The sequence below is a fragment of the Anser anser genome (assembly GCF_964211835.1).
Source record: "Anser anser genome assembly, chromosome: 2".
NCBI lineage: Eukaryota > Metazoa > Chordata > Aves > Anseriformes > Anatidae > Anser > Anser anser.
In genome coordinates, this window is record NC_139721.1 from 3,017,991 (window position 1) to 3,035,497 (window position 17,507).

The following is a 17,507-nucleotide window of genomic DNA, read 5'->3' on the forward strand; positions in this document are numbered from 1 at the left end:
AGATCCTGGGCTGCATCCATAGGGACATTGCTAGTAGAGATTAGGAATGTGATCATCCTACTGTGCTCAGCACACCTCAGGCTGTGCCTGGAGTACTGTGTCCAGTTCTGGTCCCCACAATTCAAAAAAAAACAACACTGGGATGTGCCGAAGGAGGGCCATGGAGATGGTCAAAGGGCTGAAGAACCTGCCTTATGAGGAAAGACTGAAGGAGTTGGGTCTCCACCCTGGAGAAGAAAAGGCTCAGGTTGGACCTCATCACAGTATTCCAGTATTTAAAGGGTAGCTACAAAGAGGACAGAGGCTCTCTCTTCACAAGGAGTCAAATGGAGAAGAGAAGGGGCAATGGGTACAAGTTGCACTGGGAGAGGTTTCATCTTGATATTAGAAATACATTTTTTTTTTACATTGACAGCAATCAATCATTGGAACAACCTCTCCAGGGACATGGTAGAATCCCCATCACTGGAGGTTTTCAAAAAGTGATTGGATAGGGTGCAATAATCTCATCTAAGCTCCCTTTTCCCACAAAAAAAAAGGTTTTATCTGATGATCTTTTGAGGTCCCTTCCAACCTGGGCTGTTCTATGATTCTATGATCTCTGGTATGTGGGACAGCAAAGAGGATGTGTTCATCGATGTTCAGCGTGAGCAAAGGCCTTATCCAGCCTCCTGGTGGAAACCAGTGATAAGCCAGTGAGCCTTGGGGAAGGCATGTGTTCAGTCTCATAGGGCAAGCGTCTCTGTAAGAGTTGTCATCAGGTAAATGTCTGCTCTCAGTATCTATAGCTGTCCAGGCAAATGCAAATTTATTTATTTTGCTTTAGGAAAGCAAAGCTTCATTCTGTTTTTATTCTAAATAGCCTCATCCCGTGACCACGTAAGGGAATGCTTGAGCTGTGTTTGGATGTTAGTACAGCCCCACCGGTCCTGCTGGCAGGAGACGAGCAGGGGCTGGAAGGACTGGACAGAGAGCTCACTCTACAAGTAGATGCCAGGGAGTCAACAGGCACTGAGGCTGCCTGCTTTGTCACCAAAAATCAAAGCAATGACTCTCCTTCCTCCCTCCGTTCGGAGTGTTCATGGAGCTTTGTAACTTTGTGGATGGAGGCCTGAAATGAGTATATTGATATCATTTAGTATTAATGAAAACGCAAATACCTGCGTATCTATATTTCATTATATTCAGTGACACGTAATCTGGGGTATGATGGGCAGCATGCTTAATGTTCTCTGTGCTGGAAAATTATTCATTTTGCCACTCTGTCTTGAAGTGAAGAAGGTATATTCAGTACAAAAGTAGCCCCTAAGTCCCTCCACTTCTCATCTCACACCCCTAGACCCATCTGTCTTCCCCAGGGCTTCATTCTATGAGCCAGAGGGAGCTGTGAGGGAATGAACCAAGCCCTCCTTGGTTCAACTCTAGACCCTAACCCAACTCTTTTGCAAATTAAAACAAACCATTGAAAGCTGGTGTGAATTCAGGGAGCATGAGCTGGGGCATGACCAAACACACATGCTTGTGACTTTATAACAAACTGGAGAGATGGATTCTGAATTCTTCAGAATTAGCATTTCCTTGGGGGGCCATCGCAGGTGGAAAGGAAGGCAGGATAGCTGTTGTGCTTCTGTACTGAGTAACTCCTGGTTTTATAAGCCCAGGAGTACATGCTCTGTCACTGCAGACATGCTTGACAGTTTCTAAATGCAGCCTTTGGGACAGGGGTTGGTTGTGGTTTGTTTTTACACACAGATGATAGATGGCACACTGTTGTAAGGATTCCCTGCCTGCAGATGCTATTGTTCCATGCTAAAGAGGTGAGACGCTGCTGTCTGATTACTACCCATTGCTATTTAATGACAGAAAATGTCTTCATTGCTACTGAAAAGTTGTTTAAAGCTTATTGGGTTTTGCCTTTTATTTTTGTGGACAGGGATGTTTAGCGGAGCGGAGATTTGCTGAATCTGTCTTAACGCATAAGAGCTGGGGGAGAGGTGCATGCATTAATCAGTTTAGTGACTCGAGTTGATAAGAAGTTTGTGGCTGCTGCCTGGAATAGTGCGTCTCTGTCTGAGTTCCAGGGCTCGTATTGATTGCACTGAATATTTGACAAGCAGAGTTAAGAGGAATCTTTAAATGTCATCAAATCCATCTCTTCGCTCTAAGACAGGATCAACTACCCAAATCACCCAAATCATTAACTTCTTGTATGAATATCTTCTGTTGCGGTTCAAACCCATGACTTTCCGTCCTATCCATGATGGATACAGAGAGCATGTTCTTCCCTTTCTATCTGCAGCAGTTTCACTTACATGGAAAGCCTTATCATGTTGGGCACCAGCACCCCCACAGCCACCACCATTTCTATATTGGAAAGCATGCTACTTTCTGATTTTCCTGTTGGGCTGTGTTTCTGATGCCTTTGACCACTCTCCCATGGCTTTTCTATGCACTTTCTCCAGGTGGTCCACAAGTGGTAGCTTTGTTTGCTCCCCGCAGCCATCATGGGCTTTTTTTTCTTTTTTTCTTTTTTTTTTTTTAATGATCTCTTCCAAGAAAGTTTTTTTTCCTATTCTGTATCTCTAACTGTATAAATATATATTTTCATTATTTGACTTCACCTTTATTTCTTATAGTATTTTCCTAATTTAACAAGATCAGTTTGAATTCTAATTTATCTTCTGACAGGCTTAAAATATTTCTGAGCTTCACTGCACCTTTGTATTTAGTAACCCTCCTTTCTATTCCATCACCCAAATCATTACTTAAAAATATTGGCTAGTCATGAATCCCAGACAAACCCATGAAGAACTCACCTCAGTGCATCCTTCTGATCTAGTACCTAAGCACAGAGAATTAGTTTTTAAATATGTTTTCCAAGCCAGTTTTACAATTCTTTCATCTAAACCATGTTTTCTCTGCTAGCGTAATTGTCATCTTCTTCTTCTCCTTTTCCCCAAGGTGTATTGTCCTGCCCTAGAAAGATATTAGGTTGCTTTTGACAAGTACACACTTGTTTCTTCTCATTCTCCTGCTGAGTTTTGTGCAACTGCAAATCATACATTTCACTATTTGTTCCAGCACCTCTACCAACATCAGCACAGGGCTGACATTAAGCTGACTTGTCTCTAATTCCCAGACTTTTGGGTTTTGTTTTGTTCAGACTGTATACTCTCTTTCTGAGTCTTCTGGAAATTCACCTGATTCCCCATGACTTTTCAGACTTAACAGCTCTAAGGTTGCTTCAGTGATTTCTCTGAAATCTTCAGGTCAGTATTTATGAGTCCCAGGCAGTTTGAAAATATCTAAACCTTAATCTAAACTCCTCAAGCCCACTTTAGGCTCTCCACCGACTCTGAAAGGAGCCCAGGGAAATTTTCTGAGCTGTAAATGTAGGTGTAGCAGACATCAACATGTAATCCACCAACTCTGCTCTATAAATAGTAGCTCTGTCCTTTAGAGATTTAAATGACCTAGACTATTTTCTGTGTGAGCATCTCCCCCATCTGACAGTGACAGATAAGCAAAACTGACAAAGCAGAATGAACGCTTAACTGTTTGAATGAGAGCTGCTTTGGTCAGAGAGAGAGCTTTTTGTTGTTCGTAACTGTCATTTTAGTTATTGAATAGTAGTGTCATTCACAGTGCTGCTCTGAGATGAACAAAAGATTTGGGGATGTTGGACACCTACTGATATTGTACTGGTGATCTACACACATAAAAGCTATTATGTATATATATCTATCCATTATGTGCCCATATCTTTCAGTATCCAGTTTTTCTTTTTAGAAAGAAACATGTATTTATGGATGCAAAATGTGTTCCAGTTGTTCTCCCGCCCCAGAATTTGGGGTCCTTCTCCAGAAAATTTTGCTCTTCCCTACTTAGCTGTTTGGGGAAAAAAAAAAAAAAAAAAAAAAGCCACTTGATAGTGACTCTTGAATTGTACTCCAAAGGAAGCAAGACCTGGGCTCAAAATGATTGTCTGCTGGCCTTCCGCAGTTGTGGGTTGTCTTGTTTCTCCCCAGCTCTTACTGGGAAATTCCTCTAAAGCCTTCAACCTACAATGGTACTGAACTAAAGCAACGGACAGGCCCAGCTGTCTTTGGAAGATAAAGGCCAAAGCATCAGATAAGATGCTCCTATTTGCCTAACTAATGAAGAGAAACTTACGGGGAAAAACTGTTCTGGAGACTGAGATTAATAAGGCTATGATGAGCTGAATGAAGGAATTCATTGCCTGAGAAGTCCTAGGCATTTCTGAGAAAAATGTAAAGAGAAAATGAAAAAAAACATGTGTGGATGGTGCTCCAGATATGGTCTCACCAGTGCCCTGTGAGATCCCCAGGTCCTTCCCTGCAAAGCTGCTTTCCATCTGGTCAGTCCCCAGCCTGTACTGGCACATGGGGTTATGCTTCCTTAGTGCAGGACTTGCTATTTTCCTATGTTGAATTTCAGGAGATTCCTGTTTGTCCATTTCTCCAGACTGTCCAGGTCCCTCTGAAAAGGTCATTTGAGGAAGATCCATAATCGTGTTCAGGAAATGGTTGAGCTATAGAAATTAATGACAGTTCGGGCATTGCAGGGTGTTATCAGTACTAAAGCATACCCTAATCAGAAACTGAGGGAACAATTATATGTCATTTTAGATTGTCACAAGATCATAATCCAGTTCATGATATCATAAAATGATAAAGTATCCTGAATTGGAAGGGACCCATGAGGATCACTGAATCTATTTCCTGACTCCATGCAGGGCAACCTAAGAGTTAAACCATATATCTAAGAGCGTTGCCCAAAGGCTTCTTGAACACTGACCATGTGTGCAAATACAGGTATGTTCACTGCAGGGTTGGTGGGCCAAGGTATGTTTTCTGAACAACATTTTTCTCTCTGGGAAGAAGGACTCAGAGGATTCTCTCTCACTTTGCAGTGCTACCTACAGTGTTGCAGGCTCATCTCACTTCTGTTTAAATCTGCTGCTTTCTGAAGGTGCCTGTCTCCCTCTTGTGCCTATTGAGGAAGCCTAGGGAAACTTTTCTTCTGGGTGACTCTGGGATTGTAGGACATAGGGGGTTGTACCTTTCTAATCTCCTTATACAGACAAACACCAAGTCCTTGCCCCAAGAATCTCAGAGCATATTGCAAAAGTCAATCTAGAAACACTGTTCTAGACTGTGCCACCCACCAGAAAATTGCTGCTGCTTCTGAGATATGGGCACTGCTCATCCGCACAGTGTAAGATACTGATGTAGTTTTAACCAGAACACGGACATTTTCAACTGGAAAGTAAATACGGAAACTTGGAAAGTAAACTAAATGGTCATATATTTTTCAGCATCTACCTTAGACATTGGCAACTTTTATCTGATAGGAAGGTGTGTAAGAAATGAGAGCTGCTTGGACTGGTTTTCTATTAGTAATTTGGAGGTGATCCAAAGGGAAAGAAATGAGGAAGAAGTATTACATCTAATTTATGAAGAGAGATTACAGGAATTTACCAACTGCAGGCTCAGAAAGTGCAGCAGTGATTAGGTGAGCCATGATGACCACGTAGAAATACTTGATGTGGAATAGCATTGAAAAAGGGTAGAATAATTTAAAACATTAAGCTTGAAAGTGGTAACAAATTACCAGGTAGTAACTAAAGACAGATAGGTATAAATTAAACATTAAGAGTAATCCTTGGACGATGAGAGTAATCATTTTGGATATAATGGATACTTTCAACAAGAAGCTGTCTCGTGCAAAATGGAAGCCAAAACCACGTGAGGGTTGCTCTGGAGGGTCAGCTCCGTCAAGTCTGGTTTTTACAGGAGGTGACAACTGTCAGGCCTTCCTTTTATAAGCCTTTAGCTGTAGTAGTAATTAATTGTCCCTCAGATGCCTTTACTCAGCATTTGTTCCTTTAAGGAAGGAACATTATTGGCTGAAAATACACAAGATGAGTGTCAACAATATAGTCAGCAGCCCACAGAGCTGAAATTCAAGTAGTCTGCAAAGAAAATACTATTTGTTTTCGAAACATGTAGGACAATACAGAGCAGATCCATTTTCCCTTTGCTTGTATAGAGGATGTATCTTCTCTTTGCCCAGTTCTTACTGTTGAGGAGTGTGTCAACCTTGCGCAGACCTAGGATATGGAATGACTCAGGGAGCTGGTGCTACCTGCTGCCCTTGGAGATCTGGACTGCCATAGGAATCTGAAAGGGATCTGGGGGTTCTGGTCAACAGCAAGATGAATATGAGCCAGCAGTGTGTGTCCTGGCAGCCAGGAGGGCCAACCATACCCTGGGGTGCATCAAGCATGTCATTGCTAGTCAGCCAAGGGAAGGGATTGTCCTGCTCTGCTCTGTGCTGGTGCTGCCTCACCTTGACCTCTGTGTGCAGATTGGGGCACCACAGTGTAACAAGGACATCAAAACTATTAAAGAGGGTCCAAAGAAGGGCTACAAAATGGTGAAGGTTCTAGATGGCAAGACAAATAAAGAGCGGCTGAGGTGCCTTGGTTTGTTCAGCCCAGAGCAGAGCAGGCCGAGGGGAGGCCTCATGGTGGCCTGCAGCTCCCTCACGAGGGGAGCGGAGGGGCAGGCGCTGAGCTCTGCTCTCTGGGGACAGCGACAGGACCCGAGGGAACGGCATGGAGCTGGGACAGGGGAGGGTCAGGCTGGGCGTTAGGGAAAGGTTCTGCACCCAGAGAACTAGGACAGGCTCCCCATGGCAGTGGTCATGGCACTGAGCCTGATGGAGTTCAAGAAGCTCTGGGACAACACTGTCAGACACAGGGTCTGATTTTATGTAGTCCTGTGTGGAGCCAGGAGGCGGACTCGATGGTCCTTGTGGGTTCCTTCCAGCTCAGGATATTCTGTGATTCTATGACTCAGGGAGCTGGTGCTACCCGCTGCCCTTGTAGATCTGGACTGCCATACCACATCGTTTGGTTGTACCCCTCCTGTCTCCTGGAGACAGAGGACAAGCACTTCCAGCCTTCAGCGACATCTTTAAAAGATTATGTCCTCCCAGCATCAAAACCATGGACACCACCCGTAATAAGAAATGAATTATCTCCAGATTCTGTATAGAGTTCAGTAGTTCCAGCTATTTCCAAACTGAGTATTGGCAGTATAGCAAAGAATCATGAAGAGATGCCTGTGTTGGCAGTCTTCCCCTCTCCCCCTCTCCCTTGTTCCTTTGTCTTTTCCCCTTCAGTTAGATTTTTTTTTTTTTTCAAGAATAAATACCGCACCTAAATGAATGAGGGCTGCTGAATGCAGAAGTTGATAGCTGCAGATCAGACTCTGCAATCAGTATTTTATTTAAGGAAAATAATTGAGTGGCAATTGATAATACATGACAGCTTAAGATTGCTCTAATTGCTTGGTTTCCCAGAACACTCCTAAAAGGAAAATGAATTTCTCCATTGTATGTTTCTGGTTAAATGACCCTCATGAAAATAAATCCAGAGTGAAGAATTAATAGTGCTGCAAACAAAGTGTAGAAAGAGTTGAAGTTTTTGTCATAATCTTTGCACTGTTTCTATTTTTAACGATAACATACCGCCTGCAATAAACTACCTTTCCTGGGGCTGGTATCAGTCAGTGTGATAGATTACAGCAACTTCCCTCACTACTCGTATTAGTTTATATACTGCAGCCCAGGGCAGAAAGTAGGAGATGCTAAAGGAAAAGTCAGTGTGTAAGATACTGAGTTTGGAGTTTGGTTATGGATTTCCATATCTCTGTTAACGTAGTACTTGGGAGACCTTCTGAACAGTTGCAAAAATAGTGTAACTGTAAGTACTAAAACTACTTTAAAAAAACAAAAACAAAAAAACTGTGTCCCCAACAAGCATTCCTATTGTAAAAAATAAATCATAGATTGCTGTATGAAGCTATATATCTCCCTTCTTGCAGTTTGTTGTTGAAGAGACCCAATGGCTTACTGGAGTGGTTTGGAAGCTCATATAAAATAACTGTATAATACAGACTAATAGTTCCTGGTGGGCAGGTATCCACATCATGAACCAGTCCATGGCAATTGCATCTAATCAGTGTGTTTATTGTCCAGCTCTTGCAAAGGAATGAGTGACCTCTTGCTCATAAAAGCCTTTTCTCAGGCAAGACAGTCAATAATTGCGGATGGACATTTCTACTCCAGTTGGTGTGGCTTTTCTATTTTTTATTTTTTTTTTTTACATTTTGCGTTGTATTTCATTTTTGCTCTCAGGGTGTCAGACCAGCAAATTTCACAAAACCTGAAGCTGTAACTTGTATTCTAATTTCTAATGGATATGCACTGTTGGGAGAACCTTTCTTCTTCACTGAGCATTTCTATTTCCAGAATATGAATGCCACAATGTCAGGCATTTCATTATCTTTATTTGAATCTATTCTTTTTGGGTCTTTTATTCATTTATTATAGCGCAACCTGATTACCCCGTAAACATAAATGAATTCAGCCTCAGAATGGATTCCTTAATTCAACTCCCAGGAAGGTGAGACAGATGAGCTGCCCAAAAATCCCACAGGGAATTTTTGTGGCATAGCAGGAAACAGAAGCAGCGTTTCTACCCTGCCAGCCTCTTTCATATACAATTCAATGGTTTGTTGGAAACACAGCAATATTGATCTTTCTTTAGTGGCAGGGTAGCTAGAAACTTGTTTGTGGGAGAGCAGGAGGTTGGATTTGTCATTTGGGTGCAAATACTTTGTTCTGTAACATTGTCCAAATGAAGACTAAGAAATGTAAACAAAAGTGTTAGGTGTGACCAGACTATTGCATTTTTGGTGTTACTGTCTATAGTCTATGGTGTTACAGTCTATAGCATTTTTGGTGTTACTGCTTCCAAATATGCATTATAGTATCCCAGAGATTTGCATCAGCTGTGTTAACAAAATGCAGTGACAGCAGACAGTGAGCAAATGGAAATAAATTTGTGGCATTCTCCCTTCTGGAGAGCAGAGCTGTCGTTCTCGCTCATACTTGGGAAAGTAATGAAATCATTTCCCTTTTTCATTTACGTGGTGTGTGGATCACCCTTCAGCTTTCACCGGGTGCGGATAACTAGCTGTCAGGGGCTTCATGAGTTTCTAGGGGAAGAGAGGAGAGGTGGGGCTGAAGGAAGGGCAATGCACTGCAAAATATGGAAACGCACATGCTCTTCTCCATCACAGATGATTTTTGCTCTTCACTCTGACTTTGTTGTATAATTACTTTGCTCCCCACACAAATGATACCTCTTGGTTTTCCGATGAGAGACATTACTGCCCATGCCCCACCTTATGTAATCGAAACAGAACCATAGAATCACAGAATCGTAGAATGGTTTGGGTTGGAAGGGACTTCAAAGATCGTCTAGTTCCAACCCACCTGCCACCGGCAGGGACACCTCCCACCAGACCAGGTTGCCCAAAGCCCCATCCAGCCTGACCTTGGGCACTTCCAGGGATGGGGCATCCACAGCTTCTCTGGGCAGCCTGTGCCAGTGCCTCACCACCCTCTGCGTAAACAATTTCTTCTGAATACCTAATATAATATCTACCCTCTTTTAGTTTAAAGCTATTACCCCTTGTCAGGCTATTTCAAATATCAAATTATCATTCCATTATCTTTAAGATAAAATGGTATTGATACAACTTTTGTTGTCAAAACTAAGCAAGGCAAACCAATATTTTTTGTTTGTTTGCCTGCCTGTTATCAGAACATATCAGTGTTCCTGCTTATCTTGCACCAGAGTGATTAGCGAGGAAAAAAAAGTGTGAGATTTAGGTTCTGTTTTGTGCTACTGTAGACAGAAATAGGCTGTTTCTATCTCTGCAATCTGCTAAGCCTCAAATGCTCAATTAACACCTGGTGCACGTTGGGGGCAAGTTAGATCTTAAAATTATGAGTGCATTTCTTTATATAGTTACTGTTTATACTTGTGGGTGGGTTTGTGGTTGAGTATACAAGGATACAGGTGTATGTGTGGCTGTGTGAATGCTCACCTATGTGCATGCATATATGTAGTCACATACTGCTGTATTAATAATTGCTGCATTTCAATGAAATTTTGGATGTAAATTAATTTGGAGTTCAAAACCATGGTTACTAAGAAGAACTTTTGACATGATCTTTGCTACTTCATTGTACACTTCAGCTTCCTGAATATAAAGAGAGGGTATCTGTTAAAAAACAGAAATATTGACGAGGTCCTACATTAAGTCATCTCACATTTCCAGATCTAAAGGGTTTTGAAAGGGCAAAGTATCTCTTCCTCTCATCTGTATTATTATATTTCCCTGAGACACCAATCCAGTCCTGACCTTCAGCATGGACTCAGAATTGATAAAGTACTCGTGAAAGAAAATATCTGCCCTAAACAGTTTGTGATCCCTCTAAAGGGATACTGAGGGATATAGAATATGTGGGGAATAGGGAGAGCAATTCATGTTTGCAGGTAATCCGATCCGAATATGCAGTTGTGATGCTTCAGAGAAAGGGTGTAGTGTAAAAGGTGGCTAAAAGATATTAACAAAATACTCACAGCAATGTGCTGTTGTTCCTGCATGCTGCCTTTCACACATTTTAGGTAGTATTGCAGATAAGGAGACCTATTATTAACGCAGGCTGTCGAGACGTCTTCAAGTATGGCTAGATGGCTAAGAGGAGAGGAGCTTTCCAGGAGAACTGCCTGTCAGACCAGCTCCTGCTCAGATTGCTGCTGGTGGGAAGACACGCTAGGGGTGGTAGAGAAGGTGAGTTGGAGGTCTTATGTCCAATTCATTCAAGCACACCATTAAAATAAATAGTGACCACGTCTGTGTCTGATGTGTGGGATGTCCATTAGGATGGACAAGGGTAAGTGAGCTGCAGTAAATATGTTTAAATACCTTTCCTGCTCTTACCAGTCCTGCAATAAGTTGTTCCTGCCTCTTCTTCTAATACGCAGCCATTTGGTCTTCCCACACACCAGCCTTATCCCCTTCACTATAGAGAAATTTGCTCTAACGTTTGCACTTGGTATGGTAGGTTGAACATACCATTGGGTCATTTCTCAGGGCACAAGGAATACTATTGCTAGCTGGCTGGTTCCAGGAGCTCTGTTCATCCCTGTTGAGGTTCTCTCTGCAATGGCTTCACCTCTGCATAATGAACTCAAGGCAGATCACTTTCCACAGCCTCACCATTTGGCTTTTCGTGGACAGGAAGACCGTTAACGCCACATTTCTTGAGCCCGCTGTCCCCAGGAAGATGTAGGATTAGCATGCTGAAGCTACACACAACTATTTTAATTATGTGGTGCAGTGTTACACTTCCCAAGATGACACCAACTTCTAAGACAACAAAACAGAGAGGAAGCACACACAAGTGAGCAAGAGGGAAAGCGAAACTCCCCACGCTGGCTGTTGTGCAGTCCCAGAGGAGATCTAACTCAGTATGTAATTGCTGTTCTGGATAGCTTCTGCCCTCAAAACAATTTTCTGTTGGTCTGTTGTTGCTTAGGCTGAATCAGTTTGATTTATAGAATGTCATTTTTTTCTCCCCAGCCATAGACAAGAGAAAAATTGCAGCAAGATTTAGTTTTTGCCCATCTAGCATCAGAGAAGCTTGCTGACTTTTTATATGAGCTTTTCCCTTTCCCTTCTTTCCCCTAACTCTACGAAGAGAATGGGGATAGATGCTTTGATTAGACTTGCTGTGTAGTTTGGGTCTGTGATTCACACATGCTGGAACACAGGATAAGAGACGTCCCACAGATGGGAAAATATATGCGGAGCATCTCAGCATCTTGTTGGTAGAACATGCCAGACCCTACAAAGTGTTGGGTTTTTGTATTTCCCTTCCCTTCCCTTCCCTTCCCTTCCCTTCCCTTCCCTTCCCTTCCCTTCCCTTCCCTTCCCTTCCCTTCCCTTCCCTTCCCTTCCCTTCCCTTCCCTTCCCTTCCCTTCCCTTCCCTTCCCTTCCCTTCCCTTCCCTTCCCTTCCCTTCCCTTCCCTTCCCTTCCCTTCCCTTCCCTTCCCTTCCCTTCCCTTCCCTTCCCTTCCCTTCCCTTCCCTTCCCTTCCCTTCCCTTCCCTTCCCTTCCCTTCCCTTCCCTCTTTCCAAGGATGACAAGCACTAGGGGTTTTTGTTTTGTTTTTGGCAGCTTTTGCAAGCCAGAAATGCACACATGAACATTATATTGCTTCTTTCAGAATCTCCTTCAGATTTATTTTATAGCCCTCCTGGCTGCTTGTTGCAGGGCGGTTGGTGAAGAAGAATCGGACCTCACTAGTAAAATTCAGTACCACCTAAATATTGAGCCAGCAATTAATTTAGATGTTAATTTGTACTCCTGTAAAAGATGGATGGATGGTTTGTGAGCACACACCTATGCACACATGCTAAATAGAATAGACCACTGATATTTCTGATCCCATTTTTTACACGGACCTAAGGCAAACATCCTTAGAAGCACGTGTGACTCTTCCCTTGCGGACCCAAGCTGACATTGATAAAGGATTCTGTAATCTGGCAAAGTGTGAGAGAGAAAATATTGACAACACATGCTCTTTTTGTATCCTTCTGCGGAGAACATGTTTCCCCTCTCTGGTTTATTTAGTGTCGTTCTCATGGCTGGAATACAGAAGTGTCCTCAGAATACGATTAAGGTCAGGGCTGTGTTCAAAGTTTTCAGTGTCAGTAAATCTTCATCCCATTAGCTGCGAGAGTGGAAGTCGGGGCAGATTTACTTATTTGCTGTCTTGTTGAATATCTCGGTAATGTGCATTCGGTGGGGAAATGGGCTGCTGGGATTTATGATTAGGTTGTTCCCATCTTGGGAACAATGTCTGAGTTTTACGACCGAACTTGTTCCCAGATTCATTTTTTAAAATGTTGAAATTGTGGTCTTGCTAAAGTAAAAAATGGGAAATGTAAATTTATCTGCAAACTCGTATTTCCAAAAGTTTCTGCGCAAGAGTTGGAATTTCAGAAATTTTCCAAATTTCGAGTACTTTGCAGTGACATTGTTCACTTACCAAGTCAGGTGAAATTACTCAAACAATCCTTTCATTTTAGCCAAGTACTTTCTGTTAGGAAGTTTTGAAAGAAATTTTCTCGGGCTTGAGTTAATCCTCCAGTTCTTTAGGGTCCCAAACTCTTATAATTCTCTGGTTTTCTCATCCGCATGTCTTGTTATTTGGCACTTCTCTGCTTTTTTGGTCATCTTTAGCTCTTGATATTTCTTTTTACCAACTCTAACTGCACTAATGACTTGTCTTACTCTGTTTCACTCCGACATGGGCCAAATAAAATCCAGTATACTAATCTGTACAATGGATATCTCCGTTGGAAAAAAATAATAATAATAATAATTAAGAAAAAGATTTAGATGAACACCTTACTGTCTCTTGCTGCTGAATACAGGGTGTGAATTGTTACCAAACATGAAAGGCTGGTGTTGATTAAAAAACAGAAGCTCTAGCCTTGTTAGCTGGCAGGGAGGACACATTTTTGGAACAGTAGCTGGCTGTTGTACTCCAGTTTTGGTGGAGTCAAAGGGATTTACGAGGAGCTCTATTTCACTCTGAATTCTGCATATCGTGTGCAAACTTGGGAAACTAATGCAATTTGATTTTTACAAACAAACTCTGATGCCTGGCAAGTTCAGAGGAACTTCATGATAGAGTTAACCTGGCAAGAAGGAATGGGAACATAGCTGCAAGGTATATGACATTATAGAAGCTCTTTATTTCTAGCTATTCTTTTCTTCTATTTTTTTTTCTTTTGTTATGCTTACATATATCAGGTGCTTGGAAACTTCACATTGCCAGGTTAAATTATTCAACAGATTCCTTGCTTCGGGTCAGATTGCTTTGTACTCTGTGCTTTACAACCACCCCTGTTTGTTTTTTCTTAAATACAGTAGTCACATTTCTTCCTTCCTTACAACTCAAGGGCTGGTTTTAACTAATGCATATTTACTGAACAATAATTTTAAGCATTGTTACAATGTTTTGAAAGGGATCTATACACTGCAGCAGCAGATGGCTGGTTCATCTCAAGTACCTGAATAAAAATGACAAATCTGAAACAGCACAGTTCATATACAGTATTGAATTTCCTTTCTTCTTACCTTTCCTCTCATAATATCCCAGGATCAGCAGGCAGACAGCCCAGCTCCTTGCAGTTAAATTAGCTGAGGTAGACCCTGTGGGGAGTCAGTATATCATCAGATCTTTCTTAGACCAAATTGCCTGCATGGTTTGTTCCAATGGAAACACTGAGTGGGGGTACAGTTCAATATATTGCCATAGCCTCCATCTAACCAAATGTGTATGCAAATAAAAGTTCATGGGTTTTAGGCTGCGTTCATTTAATGTGTTTAAAAGAAGCAGAGCAGAACAAAACAGACTAACTGAAGGGTGGAAAGAATTTTGTTTATGTTGCTTGTAACAGAAACCAAAGACTGATGTCAGTGGCAATTTAGCCAAGAGAGACAAATGAGCACTCTGTGTTTTTTTCTAGTATTATTTTTGTTTGATTAATTTTTCCTTAGCCATCTTTTACTAAGCAGTTAAATGAGAGCAGAACAATAAGTTAATTCTCGATTCTTCACATTTTAATAAACTTTAGCTTTCTCCTCTCAAATATTTTTATAAGAAACCAAACAATTCCCCCACCCAAAAAATCATAACTAATTTCTCCTCGTTTCCTGGCAATGATTTATGACCACAGTGCTCAAGTGCAATCCAAGTTACTTAAACATCATTGCTTTACAAAATATTCTGCAGTATTTACAAGTTATGAATAATACCATACATAATTAAAACTTCACTATGTTTGACAAGTGAATCAATGAAGTGCATTTTGTGATGCATTACCCAGTCTTTGTTTGAGGGTTTTGCTGGTTTTTGTTTTTGTTTTTTGTTTTCTTTATGATTTGTTTTATTATGATTTTTCAGTTTTTAATATCTTTTGTTTCTCCCACTTCTTCAAATATTCAACAATTTGGTGTATTCAGGAATTCACAATGCTACTCACAGACTTTATTGCAAATGAATGTGATTCCATTGCATTTTATGATTAAATGTTATGCCACTTACATTCTCACAACAAACTTCAGAAGGATGTGTATTCATTTTGCGCCGTTTTCTAAATTTATCCGTAAGGATTCTTAGGTCTTTTAAAGTGGGATGGAAACAATCTGACTTTTTGGCATGATGGACTAGAGTTGCAACAGGACCCAAGCAGATAAATGAATTACTGTGTAATTAGCATTTTGGGCACTGGAGCAGCCTCCCCAGGGCAGTGGTCACAGCACCGAGCCTGATGGAGTTCAAAAAGTGTTGGGACAATGCTCTCAGACATAAGGTCTGATTTTTAGGTGGTCCTTTGTGGAGACAGGGGTTGGACTCGATGATCCTTGTAGATCCTTTCCAACTCAGGATATTCTGTGATTCTAGTGTTGGGAGAAGCAGATTGTTCAGAAATACTTCCAGTGTTTCAGAAAATATATTGGTCTTAGATCTTGTGGTAGGCATGTCTTGATGCCTCTCTGTTGTGGAGTTTTAATGGTGCTGCCTTTGTTGAGCTTGTGTATATTTTGATTTTGTAGTCCTTGATTTATCCAGCAAGTTGGTTTTGTGAAGGAACTAAAGAAGCCTGGTGTGCTTTGCCTTTGTATGTGTTGTTTGGATGTTTTTTTTTAATTATTATTATTTTTTATCCATCAACTTGTGAGATATTTCTAGGATTGGTGCACTCTAATAGAGATTGGTTCTCTATTTTGGATTCTCTGGTGTCTAACAGGCAAGTTTCCTTCAAACCCAATTCTCTCCTTTTTCCATGAATATTTTAGACACTTAATATGTTTGTACTACTCTGTCAGATTTGATTGCAATCTGCCAATAAAGAGTTTAAAGTGTTGGGGAGTGGTGGTGGGGTGTGAGAGGGTGGAAGAAAATGGGGGAAAGACAGGCCAAGAGGGCATGCGACCTGATGACAAAGGACACAGAGAAGGACAAGTTAATGGCTTTTTCAGCTTCCTCTTTACTGGTAAGAATGGTCTTCAACAGTCCCTGGGTTGTGAGACTGGAGGGAAATTCTGGAGCAAGGAATATTCGTGGTAGAAGGTCAGGCCAGGGAGCATTTATACAAACTGGACCTACCAAAGTCTATGGGACCTGACTGGATGCAATTATAAGCACTGAAGGAGCTTACCAATGTCATTGCCACTCTTCATTGTCTTTGAAGGACAGCAATCAGGGGATGTTCCCAAGGACTGGAAGAAAGAAAATGTAGCTAACTAACCTGATAGCCTTCCACCATGAGATGATTGTCTTGGTTTGTGAGTAGAGAGCAGTGGTTATTGCTTATCTTGACTTTAGGGCAGAGCTTTTCAATACCAGGTGGTTTTGCAGGAATTCAGAACACCCTCGATAACCTGGAGAAATGTTCCCTGACAAAAACACCACGAGGTACAGAAACTGGAGATGGCAAGTCCTGCCCATAGGGAGGAGCAACTCCAGGCACCAGTACAGACTGGGGACTGACACAATAAGGAAAGCAACTTTTCAGAGAAGGACCTGGAAGTCCTGGTGGGCAGCAAGCTGACTTTGATCCAGCAATGCACTGTTGCAGCAAAGAAGGCCAACAGAATCCTGGGCTACATTAAGCCCAGGATCATTGCCAGCAGGTTAGAAGAGGTGCTCCTTCCCCTCTGCTGAGCACTGGTGAGACATCTGGAGTGCTGGGTCCAGTGCTGGGCTCCCCAGTACAACGCAGACGTTGCCCAGACAGTCTGGATGTTCATGGAGATATGCAAAATACAGGGGACATAGCCCTGCGCAACCGGATTTAATTGACTGCTCTGAGCACGTTTGCTGGATGTACTGATTTCTAGAAGTTCTTGCCAACCTCAGTGTTTCTCTGATTCTGTGATTTGAACAGCTAAATAAAATGCATCATGCTTGAATGCTTTTTTTTTTTTTTTCCTGCTATGTTAATGTTGCCTTACTGGTAGTGCATTTAGCAGCATCTACATTATTATGTCTATTATTGCTAGGTTAATTGTTTTTATAAAAGCTAGTATCATAAGAAGTCAACATATGCTCACATTTGGTCTTATATATGGTAAATGTTCTGATACTAGGGAAACAAACTCGCTGGGGTTTGCTGTGTTGGAACTAGGAAAATTCTGTGTTGAATTTAGTAACCCATTTTTTACATTTCTAGAGGTATAAATAAATCCATTCATCAAACAGGTCCCGACTTTTTGATTTCTAAACTGTCGTAACAATAAGAAGATTTCAGATTCATTGAGTTTTTGATCAGATCTCCATCAATTTACAAATAGTATTTTGCCAGATCGATGCTATACTGAAAATGAGCTTCTTTGTAAGAATCTGAACTCCAGGATGAATGGCTTGCACCAAAAATATCTTTTTTAGAAAGAGACGCGTGTAGTACAGTTGTTTTTATTGTTGCTTTTTCACTCTTAGTACTCCACAATTCTGAAAAGCAACCGTATAATCTGATCATTCT

The 17,507-nt window shown here is 41.5% G+C and overlaps 1 protein-coding gene across 10 annotated transcripts in view; it reads left to right on the plus strand.

Annotated features, from left to right (window-relative positions):
- TSNARE1 (t-SNARE domain containing 1) overlaps nt 1-17,507 on the plus strand; it is a 471,236-nt gene that overhangs the window by 269,451 nt on the left and 184,278 nt on the right. The gene's annotated exons all lie outside the window — the stretch shown is intronic.